Source organism: Drosophila sulfurigaster, chromosome 2L (assembly GCF_023558435.1).
Source record: "Drosophila sulfurigaster albostrigata strain 15112-1811.04 chromosome 2L, ASM2355843v2, whole genome shotgun sequence".
NCBI lineage: Eukaryota > Metazoa > Arthropoda > Insecta > Diptera > Drosophilidae > Drosophila > Drosophila sulfurigaster.
Genome location: NC_084881.1, coordinates 27,924,438 through 27,948,212, shown reverse-complemented (window position 1 = coordinate 27,948,212; position 23,775 = coordinate 27,924,438). Strand labels below are relative to the sequence as shown.

Here is a 23,775-nt window from a genome sequence, read left to right as displayed (position 1 = left end):
ACATACATTTCTTGAAATTTTACTTCAAATGAATAAGCTCTGGTTGAAATTGTGAATGAATATGAATAATGTAATCTATTCACATTCATTCACAATTTCAACCAGAGCTTATCGTGTTGTGGCTCGTGGTTAATAGCTCTTTTCCTATTACCATCTGTCTGAGTTTCTTGAGTTTAAACTTTAGTTTAGATGATTGATTTTATTATTTCCATTCATACACAATTCCAATCCAAATAGTTCCAGTTCTTATCATGGCACTTATTCGTATTCCAACCAGAAAGAGACCTATAAATCAATTAGGGAAATAAAGCTGACGCAAATCAACAATAAAACAATCGTTCATTTCGTTTCCTACAGCTGAAGAAGAAATTGCAGCTCTTAACTAATCTTCAACACTTTTATAGGCTTTTAATTAAGGCAACAAAAAAAGTTGAATGGTAAAAAGTCTACCCAAAAAGTCATTGCCATAGCATTGGTTCCACTTCTTGTTGATTTCATTTATAGTATTATTATGACGGATCTGTGGCGCTGGTTGACACATATTGGTTCTACTTGTTGCATGCAGTTTCAGCTGGTTGCAGCTGCATCGTTTAAGTCAATCAACTTTTCCTTTTTCAAATCAAACGTTGTGTGTTTCTCCCAGAGTAAGCTGACCATTATTGGTCATTTGGGTCAATTCAATTGCGCTCTGCACTTTCATCGGGCCAAAAAGACGATACAAAAAGATGAAAAAGATGACAACAATTCTTCTCGATTGCCTTTCTATTCGTCTGAGAAGTTTCTTTCTTTCCGTGAAAGTAATTTTCATTTATTGTTTCACTTTTCCCTCGTACACTTGTATGTAACAGGATTTAATAGTTGTTTTTGACCTTGTCGCAAAATGTGAACAAAAATAAAATACAAAATAAAATCATTTTTAATCGGGCTGGGTCGCTTTTCTTATCAGGCATGTTGTTTACAAAATGGCAGACATTTCGCTTCGCTCTCTGTGTGTGTTTGTATTGTGCGTTTCGCTTATCGCGCCACCACTCGAAAAAGTCATAAATTGTTAGCCGAAGCAAAAATAAAATATAATAATAATAATAATAAATACTCACTCGGTATGTAATCGCTTTCAAGTACATTTTTGCGCCATGATATGGCGAAAACAATTTGGCGAAATAATAATTATAATTATAATGCATTCGATCAAATGGCCAAAGTCAAGTCTCAACTCAACTCAACTCTCACCCGAAAATGTCGAATGCCAGCCAGGCCAGCCTTCAAAGTGAAAGTCATCGCATTATGCATCATTATTATTATCGATACATTGACTCAAGTGTAGAGGGATATCCAGCAACGCCTAAAAATAGATGTGCTTAGACAGGTGTGTACAGAGAGATAACACAAAAGGTGTTATATAAAAGCAAAGTAAGCTTTGCTCAGCTTTGCAATTTCTATTTGCTTTGAAATATTTTCAGAATACCGAGTTTATAGCTTGACAAAAACATTCCTTTTCTTTTAATTCTTCCCCCCGAAATGTTTCCTCATAGAGAGTTTATAGACTGTGTCGCCTCTTTTGATGATGATTTACAGCCGCTGAAAACTCATTTGTTTTCCTCGGTTTCAAATAAAACTGCATATTATTCTTGTGCATATATATTTTTGTAATTTATGTGCAGCGGACACTTTTCCTGTTTTACAAAGACAGGAACAAGCGGTCGCAATAAAATACTTTTATATATTGTACACAACACACGCCCTTCGAGTGGGCGGAAGTCTGACGGGGCGAGTTCTTCCTTAAACGATTCTTTCTTTATGCATAAACAATATACAACAATGTTTTTATATTTCATTTTCAACATTTCGTTTATCAATCAATGCAAAGCGATAATGACGTCACTTTCGCATTTTTTGCGCATTTAAAAAAAGTATATTTTAGGTTTTGTTTGCGTTTGCTTTATGTCTTTCAATTTTGGAATTTGAAAGGCACACGACTCTGAAGAAATACTTCGTATCAGCAGATGCGATAAGCAAGAACTATGAGTACAAAAATTCAGCTATCAGCATAACGAATGAGTAAATATATTTGTGAGTGTATTTGTGTGGCACTCACACGTTCCAATTATGAGTATATTATGCTAATCTCGTGCCCATTGCGCGTCTATACATATATTTTACTATATACTCACATCTTCGTAGATGAAAACAAACAGTTCAATCAAACAAAACAAAGTCTAGGCGCCACTTGTAGTAACGATTGACTCGACGATTGACGATAGCGTTTTTAGGTTAGATTAATATTTAATAAATGGTTCGACAGACAGTTCAAAGTGTGTTCAAAGTATATAGATAACTGCTATCTGAGTAATTGAAGAATAGGTGTTAGATTAAATAAATTGTGAGCAACTTTTAAGCTTTAGATTTCCCTTTTAATTTCTTAGATCTCTGCCAAACACTTGAGCTTATCGATTTGTCTGGCCAATTCCGCGCTAATTATCAAATTTCCTCAATTTTGTGACAGCAAAAAAACAGATATTCAACAGTTAAGGAAACAAACTTGAAAACAACAAGATAAGATGGATTGGGACAGCGAGAACTTAATGACTTAATGACATTTATGGTGTTAATTTTTTGTGTTCTGTTCTGCTTAAGCCTATTTGACTGCGGGCGGACTGGAAAAACAAGCCGCAAAGCCATAAACAACAATACAACATACAAATCTAAAGAAGGGGGAGGGAAGCGGGAGCGGGAGCGGAGCCATAAAAGATAAGATAAAAATTGAAACAGAATTGAAAACAAGAAAGCTACAGTCGAGCGTGTTCGACTGTGGGATACCTGCTACCGATTCTTCAAATATACCAAACTAACATACCGCAAAAATACTAAAATATACCGAAAGCTATATTTGGTATATTAATACCGACTGTGCGGTACCCACTACCCATTTTGAACAAAAGTAGTGTAGTATTATTCTTCAAATATACCGAATTAACATACCGCAAAAATACAAAAAATATACCAAAAGCTTTATTTGGTATATTTATATACTGCTACATTCAAAATATTCCATAGAGTACCAAAAATATCAGATTGTCAGCCAAAGCTTCTAAGAACTTTAACGGTATAAAAACTTTGCCCAGGTTGATAGTTGTGCGGGTTTTTACCACTCTCTGTTGCTCTGTTTGAGCAAGTGCTTTGTGAAAACCAAGAATGTTTTGTACTCGACTAGAATAACAACAAACGCACCAACAATAATAATGTTATTGCCAGCATGTTTATGCTCGGCCAAAGATAATAGGCAAGTGCCTTACATAACAATGCTCTTGTTGCGACATCTGGCAAACATATTTGCCAATGGAAAGCCCAAGCACTTGTCTTCGCTTTAGTCTTTACTCTTTTTATTTTTCCACACCAAAGGCAAAGGCACGCGTTTGAGCCGCGTGCTAAGCGTGTCGACAGTTGAGATGATGCCAAATCAAATCTGATATGCTGCCACAAGTAATCGCATTTGTTTGTCTATCATACTATCTGTATCTGTATTCATATCGAATGTTGAGAGTATCTGTAGCATTTGCCCTAATTGCACTTTGAACCAGTCGACGTCGACGTCGACTGACGTCAGTCGCTCGCTCTCGCCGCTTTATGGCTTAGTCCATATAGTGCTAATTAGTTGAGGCAGACAACCAACTGCGTGTTTATCATTCGATCCGACACAATGGGGAAAAACATAGCTAATAGCATATTGAGAGCGGCTCATTAGAGGCGGACTCGTGAGCCAAAAATGTCGTGGAAGATACGAGTAGGGAAAGCAGTCAGAGAAATGAGGTCAATTCAATCGATGAAAGGAATAACAAAGATATAAAGGAATAGGTATTGGAATAGGTATTGGAATAGGTATTGGAATAGGTATTGGAATAGGTATTGGAATAGGAATAGGAATAGGAATAGGAATAGGAATAGGAATAGGAATAGGAATAGGAATAGGAATAGGAATAGGAATAGGAATAGGAATAGGAATAGGAATAGGAATAGGAATAGGAATAGGAATAGGAATAGGAATAGGAATAGGAATAGGAATAGGAATAGGAATAGGAATAGGAATAGGAATAGGAATAGGAATAGGAATAGGAATAGGAATAGGAATAGGAATAGGAATAGGAATAGGAATAGGAATAGGAATAGGAATAGGAATAAAAGCTGAAGAATTCATTGAAAACACTTATAGAATCAGGTCAATTCAAGCGAAGGTACAGGATGGAATAGCTTATGAGTACTTGAAAGAAATTAAGATAATGGAAAGAGGTCGTGAAATATTAGACCATCAAATGATTGTTAAACAAGATGAAAAAGAGTATAAAGAATGAAAATATCTGCTGTATGATATTCATTTGCAAAAATTCTTAGTACAAATTCATAGTTTTTGCTCACGTTGTCATCTCTAGTTTAACAAACTTGTATCGAGAAACAATAAAAATTAGACTTTGTCGCTGCAGCTGACGTCATTGGCTGCAGCCTCAGATTGCATCACACAATGGTAAAGCCCGTGTTGCAACGTTAGTTTGTTGCATCTTCGGCAACTCAGCCAAGTCTATTGTGTAGTTTTGAGAACTGAGCTGAACTGAACTAAGCATAAAAGTTTCCTATAGAATTTGACATTTGATGCAACACATTGTGCTCGTAATTGTTCTCGTTGTTGTTTTTGCTGTTTGCTGAGAAGTGGAGGTCGGCGACTTTCAATTCGTGTGAAATGCAAGCCAAGTGTCGAGTCGAGTCGAGTTGAGTCGAGAGTCAGAGGAGGAATATTTTGTATGCCTTGGGGTTGGGGCGTAGAATTTCACAACAATTGCTGCAGCTCACTGCTGATGAGCTCACACAGTGGAAAAGGGAAAAACAGCTGTGACTCAGTCATGCAACAATTCGCAGGAAAAACGAGTCGATGCTAAACAAAACTTTGTTGCAATTAGCTGCATACATTTGCATGCCAATGCGGCTAACAACAAGGTGGCGACATGCCACGAAATGGGCATGAGATACTTTGGTTGTTTTTAGTCGGTTTCGTCTAGAATTTTCATTTCACATTCAAGGTCATGATGTATGTCTCTCTGTCTTTTGTTGTGTTGCCAAAATCAAACACACACACCCTCCCACACATGCAATTACTCACACTCACACAAGCGTGAAACTTGTTTAGACAATGTGACGACATTGCAACGCCCCACACACACACACACACACACTTAAACTTACTGGCCTAGACGAGCGTCTGATAGATATAGATAGCATAGCCTTTAGATGCAGTTTGTGTTTTGGTGGCAGTCAGCGCCGCCGTCGAGTTTGAAAGTGGGTCAGTTTTATCGCCCAGCAATATGTTTCACAGTTTGCTTGCCATGCACTCAAACTAGTACTCACTTGCTGTTGCTGCTGCTGCAAGTATTCGTTGCCATTTTGTTGCTAAGCGAACTCAATTTTCATGCCAAGCCAATGCGCTTGCTATCGGCAAAATGCGCTCTCGCAGCGACTCTCGTCTTTAAGCTAGCAAAAGTGTGCTCTCACAGCGACAATCGACTTCCAACTTAAATGTGTATGTTGTAAAGTGTGCTGTGATTGCGATACTCGACTTTAAGCCAGGTCTGCGCTCTCAGCGACAATCGACGTCTAACTTAAATATGTTGTGGTAAAGTGTGCTGTAATTGCGGCACTCGTCTTAATGCTTCAACATATGTGTGTAGTAAAGTGTGTTCTTACTGCGACACTCGAACTTAAGCTTACATGTGAATGTGGTAAAGTGTGCTGTGTTTGCGACAGTCAAATTTATTCTTCCACACTCATAAGCAGTAAAGTGTGGTCTAACTCCACAGTCGGCATTAGGCTTATGATCGTTGTAAAGTGTGCTCTCGCGGACACTCTCGACTTTAATCTGGCTTTTGCTTGAATGCTGCAAAGTGTACTCTCATTACGACACTCGATTGTATTCCTATTAAGAATTTCTTACAGAAATGCATTAAACTGCGACACTCGTTTTTATGCATGTGCTTATGTTTGTAAACTGCAAAGTGTGCTCTCATGCGACACTACAAATTATTCTTACACATGCAAACTTATGCTGTGAAGTGTACTCTTATTGCCACTCTCGGCTTAATCTTACAAAATGTGCTCTCATGGCGGAACTTGATTTTATTCTTACACAGGTGTTGTAGTAAAGTGTGCTTCCACTGCGACTCTCGACTCTAAGCATGCATATGTTTGTAAACTACAAAGTGTGCTCTCACTACTACAATCGAAATTATTTTTAAGCATGCATAAGTATTTTATAAAGTGTGCTCTAATTGCGGAACTTGATTTTATTGGTACACATGTGTTGTAGTAAAGTGTGCTCTCACGACTTTACGCTTGCTTATGCTTGTATACTCTCATTGCGACTCTCGTTTGTGTTCTTAGTAAGAATTTCTTACACAAATGGAGTAAAGTAGGACCTCGTGTTTATGCACGTGCATATGTTTTTATACTGCAAAGTGTGCTCTCTTTGCGACTCTCGACTTTAATCTAACACATTTGTATACTGCAGAGTGTGCTCTGCGATACTCAACTCGTAATCGCCATGCAACGTCCTTGATTAGACAAAATAGAACGCCCAATACTTTTGGGGCAATATCTGCACGCTTATCGCCACTCCAAGCCCTGGGGGATAGTGAGTGTGTGTGTCTGTTGTGGAACACTCGGTTATCGTACAGATTAGAGCCGCACCCACTCGAAGTGTTTTTATCTTATATAATACACACGCACACTCAAATAGCAGCTGTTCTCGTTTTCACTTTTTGCATGCCAAAAATTAATTAGACAGAAAACACACAAAACACACACGAAACACATGAACACAAGGCAATTGCCTATCATTTGATGTCTATTCTTTTGCCAGTTTCCTGCTGCCTAGATTTCTCGACAGACACGGAACTAGACATATTAAATAAATCACATTTGATTTACTCGGTTCTCGCATTTGCCAGCAACAATTTTGTGCCAATTTGTGCCAAAAACGAAGAGAGAAACAGCCACAGCCACAACGCGTAAACAAAAACCGGCTAAAACCCAAGACAGTTTGGCTTTTGTTGCTGTGTGTGCTTATAATTTATGCCTTATTATTATTATTTGTTTATATCGTTTGCGGCAGCGTCAACAATAAACAGATTTATGCAAATTAAAAATCGTAACAAATATTATTTGTGTTTATTTTGCATATGTTGAATGAATTTTCACCCATTCGATGATGGCGCCTGCATACAAATTAATGTTAAACAGCTTCGAGATAAATGAAACTGCAGACGAACTCTAGATACGCTGCAAAGTGTAGAAATATTGTGCTTTAATAATTTTGGAATTTCCATTCACATAAATTTCGCATCTATTTTAAGCTGCTCATTATGCAAAATTCCTTTTATGATTAATGTGACTGAAACGTTGTTCACCTCTGAACTGAACTGAGTTGAGTATTTAATGTTTTTGTGATATATTGACACAATGACCTTTGTGCTATATTCAACTCTCGATAAAAGTATCTTCCGTATGTTCGATAATTGCATTTGAAGCGAGTTCAGAATCGACATCAATTATATTCGCGTTGTGTATGAGGAAACATCTGAGAAGCGAGAAGCCAAGATTGCTTTTTAATTCCGAATAATAATAGTCGCTTAATCATGTTCGAGTTGTGACCTTTTAAAGTGTTTTCAACTTGAATTCCACATCAAACTTTGGCCAATATATTCGATGTGTTATTGAGCTGCCATTCGATGGCTGATGATTTCAATTCAAATGGGCGTCAAGTGGGTGTGTCCAACACCTAAGGTTGCGCCTCTCTCAGCTCAGCAGCTGCAGCGCTGTTTAAAAGTTGACAAATTTCTCCCAATTCACATTTGCACCTCAACTCAACTAAAAAACAAAGACACAACACACGCTTGTGCCACTTAACAACAACTAGAAATGTCAATCAACTGCCAACTGTCAACCTGCACTTGATATAGCCCCAAACAATAGCATTTACAGCCACTCTCAAAAGTTTTTCCACACTTGGCCAAAAAATACGTAAATATTTTGATGTATTTTGCTGGTTGTCAAGCAGCAGCAAATTTCGTTTTTTCTGTTGTTTGTTGTTTAAAACAACAACATTTATATTGCTTGTGTATATAAATAATAATGCTGAAAAATGACAAAAACAGTTGTTGACCCAATTAACTTTTTGGCATTCGGCGAAACCAAAAACGATACCAGCTACAAATACAAAAAAAAAAAACAAAATCAGCACAAAACAAATTTGCTAAAAATAATGCAACAGATATAATCAAGATATAAATATGAACAAATCATTTTGTTTAATTTAGTAGAAAATTGAACTTGAAAAAGGGAGTCAGGAACGATAGGAGATATTTTTGGAAAGTGTTAGAAATTTGTATGAGAAAAATTCATTTATTTTATAATTTGAAATGCGTTTTATAACAAAGAAAAGATATTAGAACTGAAACGATTTTTACAATTTAGAGAAGATGGTATTAATGAAATGATTGAAATTTGCTTTAGGAAAGTTAAAAAAGATCTGTCATTGGAAGTGTTTGAAATATGGGAAATATTTTATGTGAATGTTTGAAATATATTTCAAGAAACTTAGGAACTTAAGATCTTTAATTGGAAATGTTTAAAATGTCTTGAAGAATTGTATGGAGGTAAAGGATTCAAATAAAAACTTAAACTGTGATTGAGTATTATTACATTTAGACTAAATTGTGTTGATCAGCTTTAGCTCTAAAGTTGTAGCTGTATTTCAGAAATATCTTTCAACTATTGTCTTTGTTGACATTTCTTGACTCTCTAATTTATCTACTCTAAATTAGACTTAAAATGTTTGAAATTTGTTTTAGGAAAGTGTCAAAATGTTGTTCATTGATCACAAATAACTTGAGCTTCAATTGAGTCTTGATAAATTTGAGAGTAGTTTGTGTTGATATATCTTTCAACAATTGTCTTTAGCAATCTTTAGTATTATCTTAGTTGACATTTCTTGACTCTGTCTTGCAGCTAATGAAATGTGCTCAGTTTATGCTGATTCTGTTTAGAGTATTCGCTTAGACTTTATAATTTCTCAATGCAAAGTATCGAAATGTTGTTGATCCATCACAAATAAATTGAGAGTAGTTTAAGTTTAGCTTTAATATATCTCTGATGTATCTTTCAAGTGTTGTCTTTAGCCATCTTTAGTACTATCTGACATAATTTCTTGACATTTCTTGCTCAGTTTATGCTAATTCTGTTTGGAGCATTTGTTTAGACTTTATAATTTCTCCATATATGTTTTATTTTTGCAAATGTCGTAGTCTCAGTCTCAGTCTCAGTCTCAGTCTCAAGTCTCGAGTCTCGGCTACAACTAATTTAAATGCGTTCGTTTATCGATTCAAGTTTTTTATTGAGTTTGTGTTCGACCAGTCGAGCAAGTTGCGAGTGTCGTGAGTTGTCGTGAGTTGTCTTGAGTTGTGCGTGTGCGTGGCATGTGTCTGGCGACTTTTGTTTTTTTCGACTTCGGAGAGACACACCTACCTACCTGAGTAACCTCGTATATACGATATAGTATACTATGTATGTGTATATATTTGGCCATGATCGACAACACCAACATACTCGCAATCGCAATGGAAACGCGTTTGCCTTTTTTGCATATGGCGGGCAAACAAAAAAAAACAGATGGATGCGTTCACATCGTTTAAAATTAGATGCTTTTGCAATGCGATGATTAATTTTTGTTGATGTGGCTTCTTTCATCACGTGTTGTCGCTAGTTGGACACTTGAAATTGGCACCAATCTCTGCTATTGAATTAGGCCCACAAACAACCGATGGAAAGTTTTCTTTCAGCTAGAGAATATAGAAATGCCTTTGACGTTAGACATACTTTATATTATATACAAATACATATTTATCTGTGAAATGTGCACGATTCTTAAATAGCTCAATAAACTCTATAAAACAGTCTATAAACTGACGCGTTTCTCGTTTGCTTCCGCGTTAATAATTTAGCTAAGAAAAACTAAATGGGAATGGGGAAAATACAAACATTTTCGCCACGTTCAATTTGCTTGATGGGATCTTGATCTTATAATTATAACGAATCGAAAAAAGAAAGATTCAGCATTTTAATGCTTTCTATCATCTATATATTTATATATATCATCTGTTGACAGTTTGATGTCTAATTTTTCCACGAATACTTTAAGAATAACATAATTTACATTTTGTTTACCTATTTTTGACACACTTCGCTTACCCTTCTCTCTTCTCTTCTGTCTTTGCAGGTAAGCATTTGAGAACATAATCAAAATAATAAAAGGGGAGAAGACAAAAACAACATCTGGTTTGTGTTGGTCGGCTCGTAAGTCAATTAGTTTCTTATATGGTAGATTGTGGGATAGCTAGTTGAAAATTTTTCCAGCAGACAATTGTCAATGCTCTCAATGAATTTCAATAAAGAGCAAAGTAATATTCCATAGAAGAATAAATTGAACAGTTTGTCCGACGTATCGAGAACTATTTGAACATTAAACTGAGGAGAGAGAGGGGGAGACTCAATAAAAGACAAATCTATCAGAAGACCAAAGACGGACGCGGGGGCGTCACAAAATGATCTTTATGATGAGTGCCAAAAATAGCAAAGGCACGAAGGAGGCAGCAAAACAAATGAAGAAACAAAACAACACAGAGCAGAGCAGAGAAAAGAAAACTTTGGCTAACAAAACAAAATAATTAAAATATTTCGCATTAACTATGAGAATCAGATCGTGGCCAGGCATTGAGAGCATGATACGCGAGGGAAGTTCCAAAAGTACATAATTATATGATTTGACAAAAGTAGGAAGAAAGAGAAAGAAAGCTTGGGTGCTTTATGAACTGTTTCTAGCTTATTATTACACTTTAACCCATAAACTATTCACCGATGATGAGTTTTTTTATATTTAATGTGAAAATATTTCAAATTCATAACAATAGATTTTTCGAAATTTGTCAATTAATTTATTCTGGGATATAGATTTTTGATTGCAACAAAGTTTGATAGTTTTTATAGTTTTATATAAATTAATTATGATTCTAAATAATTAATTTTTGAGGCAAAAGTTGAAGGAAACTTTCAAGATAGATTGATCAGAAAGCATTCCATAGAATGTTTAAAGATGAAATGCAACAAGCAAAAACTTTCGCTTGACTTTCGAGCAACCCTCGCATATCATCAGATCATCAAATAGGGTCCGATACAGTATGAAATAATAGTGGTCTCTGTTCAGTCTGTTGTTGTTATTGTGTTCTGCTTCTGCTTCTGCCTTCAATCATTGGCCTTGAATAATTCATGATAATTTTGTTCTTTTTTCGGTATTGTTTGTGAGGAAGCCTTTATTTTCGCTGTTCTCTTGTTGTTCTGTTCGAAATTTTCATTAATTTTCTGCGTGTTCTCAGCATGTATTTTTCATTCCTCTTTCACAACTCATTTGTTTACGAACTATTTGTGTGATATGCATAGAAGAGCCCAAAGTGGAGAGCGAACTCAACTCGAACGAATGACAAACAAAGAGACAGCAAAAAGAAGTGAGAGAGAAGAAGAGGGGAGAGCGAAGAGCAAAGTATTTGGGGAGTGTTGTAATGCGATAAGCAAAGCTCATTTAGGGCCCATAAATAGTGTCATACGTTGTGCCATATCACAATTATATTAGAAGCTCCTTCAATTCAGTTTGTTATACAAAACTGAAGGTGATGGCATTTGGGAGTTATAAAAGCCAGGCTATTATTAGAGCTGAACAAATGCATTCTGTTATATAAACCAATTGATTTCTTATCTTTGACAATCGCAACGTAATTTAGATAAATGTTTTCTAAATATGTTTGCTCATTAAACACAGAACTCTTAAAAAACAACTATTGATTGACAATTTAAATACAACTTTTGTAAATTTAGTTTGCTTATCAAAAAAGTAAACACAAAATTCTTAAATCTTAAAAATAAGAATTCTAAATTTGATGGCTTATTAAAAACTAAACACAATATTCTTAATTCTTTATAAAAGTTTTCTAAATTTTGTTTGCTTATCAAAAAAGTAAACACAAACTTCTTAACTCTCAATAAAAGTTTTTTAAATTTATTTGCTCTTAAAAAAAAAAAATGATAATGAATTCCTTCAAATATTATTTCCAAGCTGAAGTATATCAATATTTTCCAAATTTTCAAAGTTATCCCTATTATTCTTAATACTGAATTCTTAATAAAAGTTTTCTAAATTTGTTTATTCTATGAAAAAAACAAACAAATTGAATTCCCACACTTAGAATTTCCAAGCTGAACTTTCTATTTCATATCTAACATATCCAATATTTTCCAAGTTTTTCCGATGTTTTCCCCTATTTATCACACATGATCTGTGTTTACTCGCAGTTTCAGCTGAAACCTGCCTCATTAGGCACAAGGCTGCTGAGTTTTGAATATGTTAGGATAACTTGGTTGTAAACAATAGATATTTACAACATTTTACAGCACTTTGGAAGTTTACACACATGTGAACCTCACACATATTCCGCATAAAAATGCGATCGTAAAACTGCATCATCCATCAGAGAGCTGAGAGCAGCCAAACAAATGCAATTAACTCAGCAGTCAGCAGAGATTGTTGCAACAACAACAACAACAACTCTCTAGGCAATTTACGATTGCCTTCTGACCATCAGATTGCGATTGCAATGCGGATTAGCATGTGGCCAGGTAGTTGAGAGGCAGCAGACTCAGTCCGAGACCCAATCTCAAATGCCAGCCAAATACCTAGACGACGTCACACAGAGCCATATAAACCGCAGCCAGACGACAGACGACAGACCGAACTGCTAATTGCATTCGAATGCGCAAATTAGCTGTAAAAGATGGCTGGCAAATTGGTTGAAGGCGCCGCACGCGTGTGGCAATTAACTGTGTTTTCTGTCTTCTGTTTTCTGTGTTGCCTCAACTCGAGTCGACTCGATTCGATTTGACTCTGTGTCCCCAAACGTGGAAAATTGCTGTTGACGGCTGCTGCTCGATGTTCCCTTCCCTTCCCTTTCGTTCACAACCGAGGTCACAGAGACACACACTAAAATAGCAGTTCATAAATCTGGTAGGGGAGAGAGACGTTTAAAAAAGTGATCTTTAATGGCTTTTGTCTAGGCTGCTTAGCTATTTCAACTATTTTAACAGATAACAAATTTACCTTTTCAACCAGTTTTCTTGCTGTTTTTTTTGTAAGAGTTTCTAAGTCACTTTGTTAAATATGAAGATAAGGTGGTTTTACCTTTTTAACTTTTTATTAAACTGTGTATCCTAAGAGTTTCTTAGATACTTTTTATTTGGATACCGATTTTACCTTTTCAACTACTTTTCATACTGTTTTTTGTTAGACTTCCTAAGATACTTTTTATATTGATATATTTTCTGAAATTCCAAACATTCCAATCCATAACTTCTTCTGTAATTCATAACTCCTTTTTCAAGTTTAATTTTCTGCTAAATCTTTCTCAAGTTCAGCTAAAATCAAACACAATTACATATTTGTTCTTTTAAGATTCTGTGAAAATACTTATTCACTTGTTCTGCTTGTGTTTTTACACATTTCTAATATAGAATTATATAAAACTGAGTTCTGTTCTATTATAGGGTTATCAGCTCTCAGTTCAGGGTCAGCTCTTTTATCACTAGAAATCGCCTAGATTATAATGAAGTGATGAGCTAATGAGGCTTTAATACTTCCATTTATGGAAATTCGTAGAAATGGGAAAAAGTAGAAATAAGAATATAGTATAAATATCAAGTATTTCTAGCACAACTAATTTAGAGCACACTGAAAAAAAAAAAAACCAACTTCTCAAATCAAGAAAATTAGTGTTTTAAGATAATAACTCTTAATAATAAAATGTTATATAATATTTGTTTTTATCTTATAATAAGATTTTGAGTCTTAAAACTATACGATTTTTTTTCCTCTTATACATAAGAACTCGGATCTTATATGGTATGATCTTCAAATCAAGATGTGTGATGAAGATTTTCATAATCTTGACGCACTTTTCAGACCAAAATTCTTAGTACTAAGACGAAAGTTTTGATTTTTCAACTTTTTTCAGTGTATTATCAGGTTTACTAGAACTTTTCTTAATCTCTGATATTTTATTAGCCACACGTGTCTCTGGCTATTAACTGAACATCCTTTCAGCACAATCTCCCCCTCCACACACACCTCTCAGAATAGAATGAAATATCACGTATTTATTATTTTCGCCAGAGGTTTATTTTTGCGCGTGGCTACGCGACGGTTGAATAAACTTTCCCATTGACCTGAATTCGGGCTGAATTTTGAGAAATGAAATGAAAATGACAATGATGATGTTTATTCAATGTACTACGGCGACTGCGACAACGACAACGACAAAAAAGAGAACTATGTACATCAGATTGCAGTTCGAATTTATTTATTGTTGTTCTTTAGCTAACTCGCATAAATATCCTTGTAACCATTCCGTTTCTTTTTTTTCGCATTGTCAGCCCAAGTTTTGGGTTAAGGCCACCAAAAAGAAATGAGCGAGTGTCGTGTACAATAATTATCAAATGTGTTCGTTCCTCTTTTTTTATTTTTTCCTTTATATTTTTGCCGCCACAATTTCCCTGAAAGACACAAAATTGAGTGAGTAATGTTTCGGTGTATTTTCGGCACCGATCAACCTAATTTAGAACTGTCAAACAAAGTCTTTGGCAAATGCCTCCCCACATACTACAATAATATTGTAGGCTGCTGCTGAGCTGTCAAATCGCTCTATACATCTGCTAATACTATAACTTATAGGTGACCAAACGAAATATTTCTTCATTTTCCATATTCAATTTTCAATTTTATTATATTCTTGGCACGCTTTCTTCTTGGGCGAAAGCAAAAGTTTTCTTTTTATGAACACATCAAATGCGTCATCTTTTCTCATCCCTCTGAATATCGCGTGGGTGGCACATAAGTTCTCTATATATTATACATCAGAAATGCAATTTAATTGCACACAATTCGCAGAACACTTGCTGAATTCATAAAAACTAATTGCCCAATTTCATAGCTAGATTTGATTTTGCTGAATTAACATGTGTACAATAATTAATCAAATTGCATTAAAAGATCACTAATTGGCATGATCAAGGCGAATGAGATTTAAAAATACGACAAATTTATGCAAGTTTATGAAATGAAAATGTGAATTTCAAGAAACTTAAGTACCATATATAGTACTAATATACTATAAACTAGCAATAAAATACTATATTTTTGTAGGAGAGTGATTAGAAATAAGTGTGGATAATGTTGGTCACACTGATTTGATTTGGTTTTGTGGATAGTTCTGTTTACTCATAATAATTAGTCAATAAAATTCATATTTGTTTTTTAAAATCCCAATTTTTATTAATTAAGAACAAGTATAGATAATGTAGAGCAACCTGAATTGAAAGGTTATATCAAATGATCTATGAAATATTGATGTTTTGCTTGGAGGAAAATAGTTTAGTTCATTCGTAATACTCTTCAATAAAGTTCACATTGTTGTGTTTCAAAATCTCACTTCTTATAGAGAAACAATGAAATTTGTTAAGTATTTAAGTATTTAGCTTATCATTGCAATCATTTGCCTTTAATTCCGACTTGACTGATTCAGAGACAGATTTTTTCCTAATGTGGTAGCAAGTTTATTTTAATAACTTATTTTGAATAAAATAAAGTTTAAAATACTGCACTTAAATACTATATATTTGTAGGAGAATGATAAGGGAATAAGTTGAGATAAAGTTTTGGTAAAAGATCGTAATGATCGTAATGATCGTAATGCTTATTGAAGCTTTGATTTTGCTTTGCAAATAGTTTTCTTTACTCATATTCACTTTTGAAACAGAAACAATGAAATTTGTTAAGTCTTTAGCTTATAATTGCAATCATTTGCCTGCAATTCTGACTTGGCTGATTCAGAGACAGATCTTTTGTTGATTTGTTTCCTCAACTACCTTTTTTATGCATTGTGTCGCAGTCGCTTGATGCCAATATTTCTCTGTTCAGGGCTGTTCGAACTGCTGTTGCTGCTATTGAGCTCGTTTAGCTCGTTTTTATTAGTATTTCCTTTGATTGGCTCTATGCAAAAAATGTCTACAATTGGCTATTGACTGCAACAGAAGCAGCAGGCAACTGTCTCGCTCTCTTTCTTTCAGTATAGTTGATAAGAAAACTAGTTGCTTTGTTTGGCTACACGTGTCACAGGGATCCAGAGAGACACGACACAAAGAGTATCTACAGATACATTTGAGAAAAGGAAGAAGATATGAAGCTGAGTCAGAGTTTGACTTAGTCGCTGATGCGATGATGATGATCCATACTAATTTCTATGCAAATATCGAGTCTCAGACTCAGACGCTGGCAAATTGGCAGCTCTATTTGTTGTGGTCAAATAAACAAGGTGTATTTTAGGCAAGATACAAATACAAAATCTATATATGTGAATATATATTAGCATATATTGAAAACCATTCTCTCAGTCTGTATTTGTATTTGTTTACCTGCTGTGTTGGTAAACAAATGTGCTAATAGTTGATTACGAACTCAACTGCTGCTGCTGTGATCTATTTGCCTTTGAGTTAATCACGCATACAGTGTGTGAATGCTGCTGCTGATAAGCTCTGCCAGACAATCGGGGACTAGCTTCTCTGATAAGCTTCTTGCTAACAATGATGATGATGAGCTGATAGTTAAATGTGTTCAGTTCCAATAATATCCCCAATCCCCCAATCACGAAATTGAGACCCCACCTCGTTTATTGCTGTTGTGGCTGCCTTCTCAAATTTATGTCGCTGGCGACATTTTGCTGTTTGTCGTCGTTATTTGATTTGTTTTTAATGAATTTCAATTGCCGGCCATTTAGCATGGAAGAGCGAAGTCGTCGATACGTCAGCACAACGAGAACAGAGCCAATTAAAAATGCGACTCTTCTTCGAGCACTTGCCCAAAATCAAAACAAATGCTTAGAGTAGCTGCTTCTCTTTCTCTTGCTTAGAGTAGCTTCTTCTCTTTCTCTCTCGCTGACCGAAACAAGTTCGAGGCGAAATTCTCAGAGATTAGACATATTCGAGCTGATAATATTGAGAAGCAGCCGTTTGTCCACTTTTGCAGTTCCGTTTGTTCGATTTGCTCCACTGATAAACGGTAAACGGTAAAAATTGTGGTTGCCAAATTCAACAAATTGAACAAATTTAACAAATGGCACACAGCTGTCAATACATCAAAACGCTTCTTTCTTCTTGGCAAACATTTCTGTGGAAATGCAGAGGAAATGAATGACAGGTGGCATGATAAGAGGAGACAGTTTTGTTTTTTTGAGTAGTCGAAAATAGGATGAGAATCCACGATGGTCACTTGAGACCACTCAAAACTGTCAGTTTGAATGAGAATCAGAGCAAATAATACTTGATTCTCAGTCTGTATTTACTTGTGTAACCATTCTCTAAAAACACAAATTGAACAACTGTCAACACAAGTTTTATATAATTGTTCAACACTCGAAGCTCTAGACTTTTTAACCTTCAGTCTGTTGTGGAGACTGCATGTCTACGAGAATGTTTTATAACCACAGATACAGATAGTTGTGTGGTATATAAATTTCTCAGTAAGATGCATGAGATGTTTCCCCATTGATAAGACACTCTAGACGTTGCTCAATTATCTTATCTGGCTTTCTCAGCCCAAAGTCCACAAGTTGCAATCCATTAATTTCTCAAACCCTTTGCACGCGCCGTAATATGATTCAGTCACTGAATCGAAATCGAATTCGGAATCAGCCGGAATACATCCACTTTTAATTGGCGCAGATTCCAATAGTTTACTTTTCACAACAATCAAATACAATTCAATATATATTCTATATAGTTTTCTATTCTAACAACGCGCCTCCCTCACAAACACACGCGTTGACCGCGTGCCAAAATCGAAATAAAATACAACAAAAAAATAACTAATAGAAATAATAGAAATTCTGTTGTAATTTTCCACACGCTGCAGCTGAGTTGCTTTTATTGCAATTCTCATTGTGGTTGTTGTCGCCTTCTCTTTTTTTGTATTTTGGCTTTTGTTTGTAAACAACGAAATAAAATTTCCACACGCTTTTACTATAAAGTTCACTTTGCAATCGCTTTTAAAATATACTCATATATATATATATATTTTTGCCATGCGGGGGAGGCGTTTGCCCCCTTTTAGGTTTGTCATTGCGACTGTTAATGTGACTGCAGTTTGTTCCACTCCTCTACTCTCTTTCTCTACAAGCTATTTATTACGCGCTGCACGAGTTTGCTGTTTAAAATAATTGTTTGTAATAATTATAGAGCACACTAAGTAATGTTGAATATTACGCGAATAAATTAATAAATCTATTTGCATATTATATATTTCGCTAATTGAAAGTGTTAACTTTACAACACATGTTTGCTGTCATTCATGTTAAGTTAAGTATTTTAACATTTGCTATGTTAAGAGAGATATTCTGTTGTCTCTTTATTCTTTCCTTCCTTCCTTATATTGTTACTCAATTATAGAGATACTTTATTTTTGTTTAATACTATGCAAATTAAATCAATTTACATGGATTTTGCTAATTGAAAGTGTTAACTTTCATGTTATGTTAAGTATTTTAACATTTGCTGTGTTAAGAGAGATATTCTGTTGTCCGTTATTCTTGTAGCTTTCCTAATGTTGTTACTGAGTATTAAGTTAATTATAGAGACAGTTTAATATTGTTTAGTAAATCAATCAAAACATATAGTTATTTTGCTAATTGAGCATGTTAATTTAACAGTGAATGTTAATTTACATTATCTTAAGCTATGATAAGCTTAATATGTTAACTTTTGTCATGTTAGAAGAACTCTTCTGTTAAGTTCTTTGAATTCTGTTAGCCTTTCTTCTCTGTTTTAATTTTACAGTGAATGTTATTCTACATTATGTAAAGTTGAATATGTTAACTTTTGGCATGATAGAAGAACTCTTCTGTTATTAATAAGAAATCTTTGGAAATGATAATTGTCAATTAAGTTTTTTAACATTCCACAGTGGAAAATTTCAATTTCAACTCGACTATTGCCAACTGTCGGATGTATTGTTACCCTTTCGTAAGCCTTTAATACCTCAACTCGTTATCAAGAATGCTCCGTAGAGCACTGTTAATACACTCGTTATGTCATTTAGAAATGTTGTCTTTATGATGCATTCTACGCAGTTGCTTGCGGTCGCAGTTTTGCAATCGAGTTGAGTTTCTGGTCACCAGAGAACACACACAGAGTGCAAATTGTTCAGATGAGCGAGAGTTATTACTTATTTGTTTGTACAAATGTGCAATTAATTGTTGTTTGTTTATTTGCTTTCTTTCCATTCCATTTATTATTACATATTTGTTTACTTTGGTTGATTTTTACAATTTTTGCCGCCTTAACGCGGATGTTTTTTTGTGCAATTCGTTGCCGGCTTTTTGTTCTATGGGAAATATTACAGACAGAGACAGACTTGTGTGTTGTTGTTGTTGTTGTTGTTGTGTGAGCTTTACTTTGGGGTTCCGCATTTGTGTATGAGGAGAAAGGGGAGTGGGGAGGGGAGGAGAGAGCAAGACATGCGCATGAAATCGATACGTTCCATGTTGCCATGTGTTGAATTCAAACACAGTTGCCAACAGTAAATGCTGCAGTCAATGTTGTTGTTTTTCTTTTTGTTTTCGACAATTTGTTTTGCAAATTTGCAAGCCCTTGAATTTCTGTTGGTCTTTGCTGGTTTTGTCGTTGTTGTTGTTGTTGTTTTTTCACGCTGCAAAAGCAAAAGCAAAGTGAAGCGGAAACAATTGACTCGATTATATAAACTGCATTTCAATTTCGACAACTCAAAACAAACTTTGAAGAAAGTGTTTTTTACATGTGCTGCTTGCCTGCTTGCTCTCTCAGCATTAAACGCAATGCGCAAAAAGGTGGAAACCACCACAACCACCACCGCAAACACCACCACCACCACCATCATCACCTCATCGACAACAACCAGCATGTTGTTGTTGTTGAAAGCCACCGCATGGTTTGCTCAAAAAAGACTCTAGAAGAACGTTCGCTCGTTTGCTCACTGAGCATTTCGAGTATGTTGTTTTTTTGTGTATGATAAAATAAAAAACCAAAACAAGAAAGAGAAAAAAAGCAATAAATTGTCGTAAAGTTTTTGCGTCGCAGCGCAAAAAGTGTCAAAGAAACAGCAGAGCAAAAAAGAGCAGCAAAATGAAGCAAAAAAAAAAAAAACAAGAAAAGTAGCGTGAGCTTCGTAGTTACTCCCTATATAAATAAGTCTGTAAAATAACAACAAAATGCTGTTTAATTATTAATAATATAAAGCCCAGGCTGATGTTGTAGTAAATAAAATGAATATATAAAAGTATGTAAATTATGGAAGAAGACTCTCGAGAGTCGCGACGGCGAATCGCGCGTCAAAACAAACAGAGAGCAACAGAGAGTTGCATGAAAATACTTATAGATAAAGATACACACCCGTCTATGAGTATGAGATACACACACACACACACAGCTGAGGAGGAGCTGTCGCAACATGGCGCGCACTCCCAAAAACAAAAAAAAAATGAAGCAAAAACAAAAAAATATTTGACCAGATACACAGCCCGCTCGCTGAGTCTCTTTCTCTCTCTGTCTCTCTCTCTCACTCCGGCTCTCTCGTGCTCTCTTGCCGCGTGCTCACGCTCTCGGCTCTCAGCAAGCGGCGCTGCCATTTTGATATAAAATCAGACGCTAATTGCAAGCAGACGTTCAGTCGCCAGCTCAACTCGCTACACGCAACACAAACTCGGAACAAAACCGCTAAACAAAATAAAAAAAAGAAAAACATTTTTTACAATTAAAATACTTGATAATAAGTTTTTAAAGTATTTGTGCAAAGCCAAAAAGAGACTCTTTGAATTACATTAAATTCAAGAATCACAGCAAGCAAACAAAATATCGCAATCGTAAACTTGCAAACAACACACTCAAAAAAAAAGCAACACGCAGAAAAGCTCGTCGAATGCAAATGCAAAAGCAAAAAAGCTTTGCGCCGGTCTCATAAATTACCAAAAGCTACGCAGCGAATTCAGTCATTGCTGAACTTTTGCCGTAAACACAACGCAAAACCAAAAAGAAAAAATTAACGGCAAATAAGAAACAGACAGACACAAGTGAAAAAAAGAAGCAAAGAAAGCACAGAAGAAAAAATACATATATTTGAAACATTTTTGTAACTGTGATATAAACTAATTATTTTAATTATATAACGCAAACAATTTTAAAACATAAAGTGTGTGCGACAAGTGAAATACTCTACATTAAAAGAGACTGAGTGAGAGAGAAAGAAAAGAACATACCAAAAATATTAGTGCATAAACTGTAATACAAAAAAAAAGCAAAAGAAAATAATTATGATGGGCACAATGTCGCTTCGCCAGCCAGAAAATTGGCTCTACGAGATTTGGCAGAAGGGCTACGACAGTCCCTGCTACGTGATGGTGCCAAATGCAAAAGTATGTATCATCTTAAAACATAATATATAGACAGAGAGAGAGCAAGCGAGGGAGGGAGAGAGTGACAGCGAGGGGGGGACAAGCAGTTTCACCTTGCAGTTCTATTGATTTTTGTGCATAGACCAAAAAGAAAATAAGAAAAAAATAACCTTTTAGGCTGTCAAACGCATCTCAAAACTGTCAATCTCGAGCATTTATTTCGTGCCAATTTGCCAGCCAAAATTCCTTTGTACTCGGCCAAGAAAATGAACAAAAAAAAAAGAAAAATGAAAAATGAGAAAAGAAAGAAAAAACAAAAGTAAAGACAACAAAGAGCACATGGAACAAGTGAAGACGACGACAGGCAGCAGAAGTCTTGGTCGCCATATTTGGCTCTCTGTGTGAATGTGTGTTTGTGTGTGTGTATTTTTTATGGGTTTTCGTTGAGCAAAGTGCAGCCAAAAAATAAAAGACAAACAACAACGGGAAGATGAGGTTTGTCTCTACCTCTGAGCTGAGGCGTGAACCCAAACGAACCTCGACCCGACTCGACTCAACGCGACGCGACGCGACTCGTCACAACCACAACTCAACTCAACACGACGCAACGCGACGCGACTTCGAACTCAACTCCAACAAAACACAGAGACAGAAAGAAAGACAGAAAACCCCAACTCCTCCTCAGTTTTCTATTCTTTAGCTACACATTTGAAATGAATATTTAATATTAATGAGATGCACACCTGTCTCTCTGAGTAATAAATTATTTTTATTTGCCATAAATAATATATTTAATACATATTTCGGTTAGACCTGTTTTGCACTCTACGAAATTGATAAATATTTATCACCTTTTTTACTGTTTCAATTCGTTGCGCAGTTTCCTAAGCATTAATTGAATTGATTAGCTGTCGCCGAAAAGAAAGATTCTATCTATTTAAAAAAAACACGCACATCTAGTATGTATTTTGCTATTTTTGGGGTTTCATTGACTCGCAAATGGATTATATACATAATTTTCAAATCCCCCCCGAAAAAATAAAAACGTGCAAATATTTATAGAGAGTGCCAATTGTAGATTTTGAGCATTTTGCCAAAAAGAATGAAGCGTACGGCGGCGATTGTGTGAACATGCGAGACGGCCATGCCTCATTCCTCCGAAGCCCATAATTCTTTTTGATTTACCGCCGTTGTTTACTTGGCTATGACTAAGAGAAAATCGCACACGAAACGCGCGTGAAACGCGAGCGATTTGCCAACGTGGCAACAAAAATATAGTTGAAGCGATTTTTTTTTTTCTTGTTTTCATTGTGACGTGATTTTTGATGCATGCGTCTGCTGCCTGATCGAGAATATTCCTTAGTTTGTTTGTGGACTTTTATTTGGGAGAGTGGAGAGTGAAAATCAGGCCAAAATCACAGCAACAAACTTGATGTGAAATTGGCTAAAAAGCGAGAGATGCGTTTATTTATAGCAAAAAAAAAAAAACGGGAAAAAGCAAAGCAAAACGAAAATCAAAACGGAACTAGGTATAAGTTGAGTGGCAGCGAAATAAAGAAAAAATAAAAAACTCACCTGCTTGCTGCTGTTGCACGTGCCACAAACAGCAGCACATGCAACCGCCAACGTCAGGTGTGTGAGTGAGAGGCAGACAATAAGATGACGCCAGGGGGCGACAGTTGTACAGAAATCTGTCGCTGCTTTTACTGTTTTTTTCCTTTTTTTGTGTGTGTTGGCATCGCTTAATGGCAATACTAAATTTTCATGACACTGCCAAACACACGCGGGCACGGGGCACGCGTGGCGTGTTGGCATTGACATTGGCCACGAAATTACACGCCCCTGCCCTGCCCCTCCCCTTCCCATACTTACCTTTCAATAACATTTCTTTGAAATTGCTTTGCGCTTTTGCGCAAATAAAACACGCCACATGCTGCTGAGCAAACATCGAAAATAATTTATGAATGAGTCGAGTCGAGTCGACTTTGACATTTAATGCGCTCACATCGATTTTTCGCAATTGTCCTGTTTATTTTAAATATGACACCATTGCTTATTATTGCTATCGATATCGATAAACGATCGCTGTTAACGCACTGTTGAACTGCGTGCAGTTAACAGCGCGTAACGCTGTTATGCAACATGTTCGATCAGCAGACAGCTGTTAATG

At 35.7% G+C, this 23,775-nt stretch overlaps 1 protein-coding gene across 2 annotated transcripts in view; it reads left to right on the top strand.

Annotated features, from left to right (window-relative positions):
- LOC133843177 (protein bunched, class 2/F/G isoform) overlaps positions 1-23,775 on the top strand; it is a 130,048-nt gene that overhangs the window by 105,467 nt on the left and 806 nt on the right. The gene's annotated exons all lie outside the window — the stretch shown is intronic.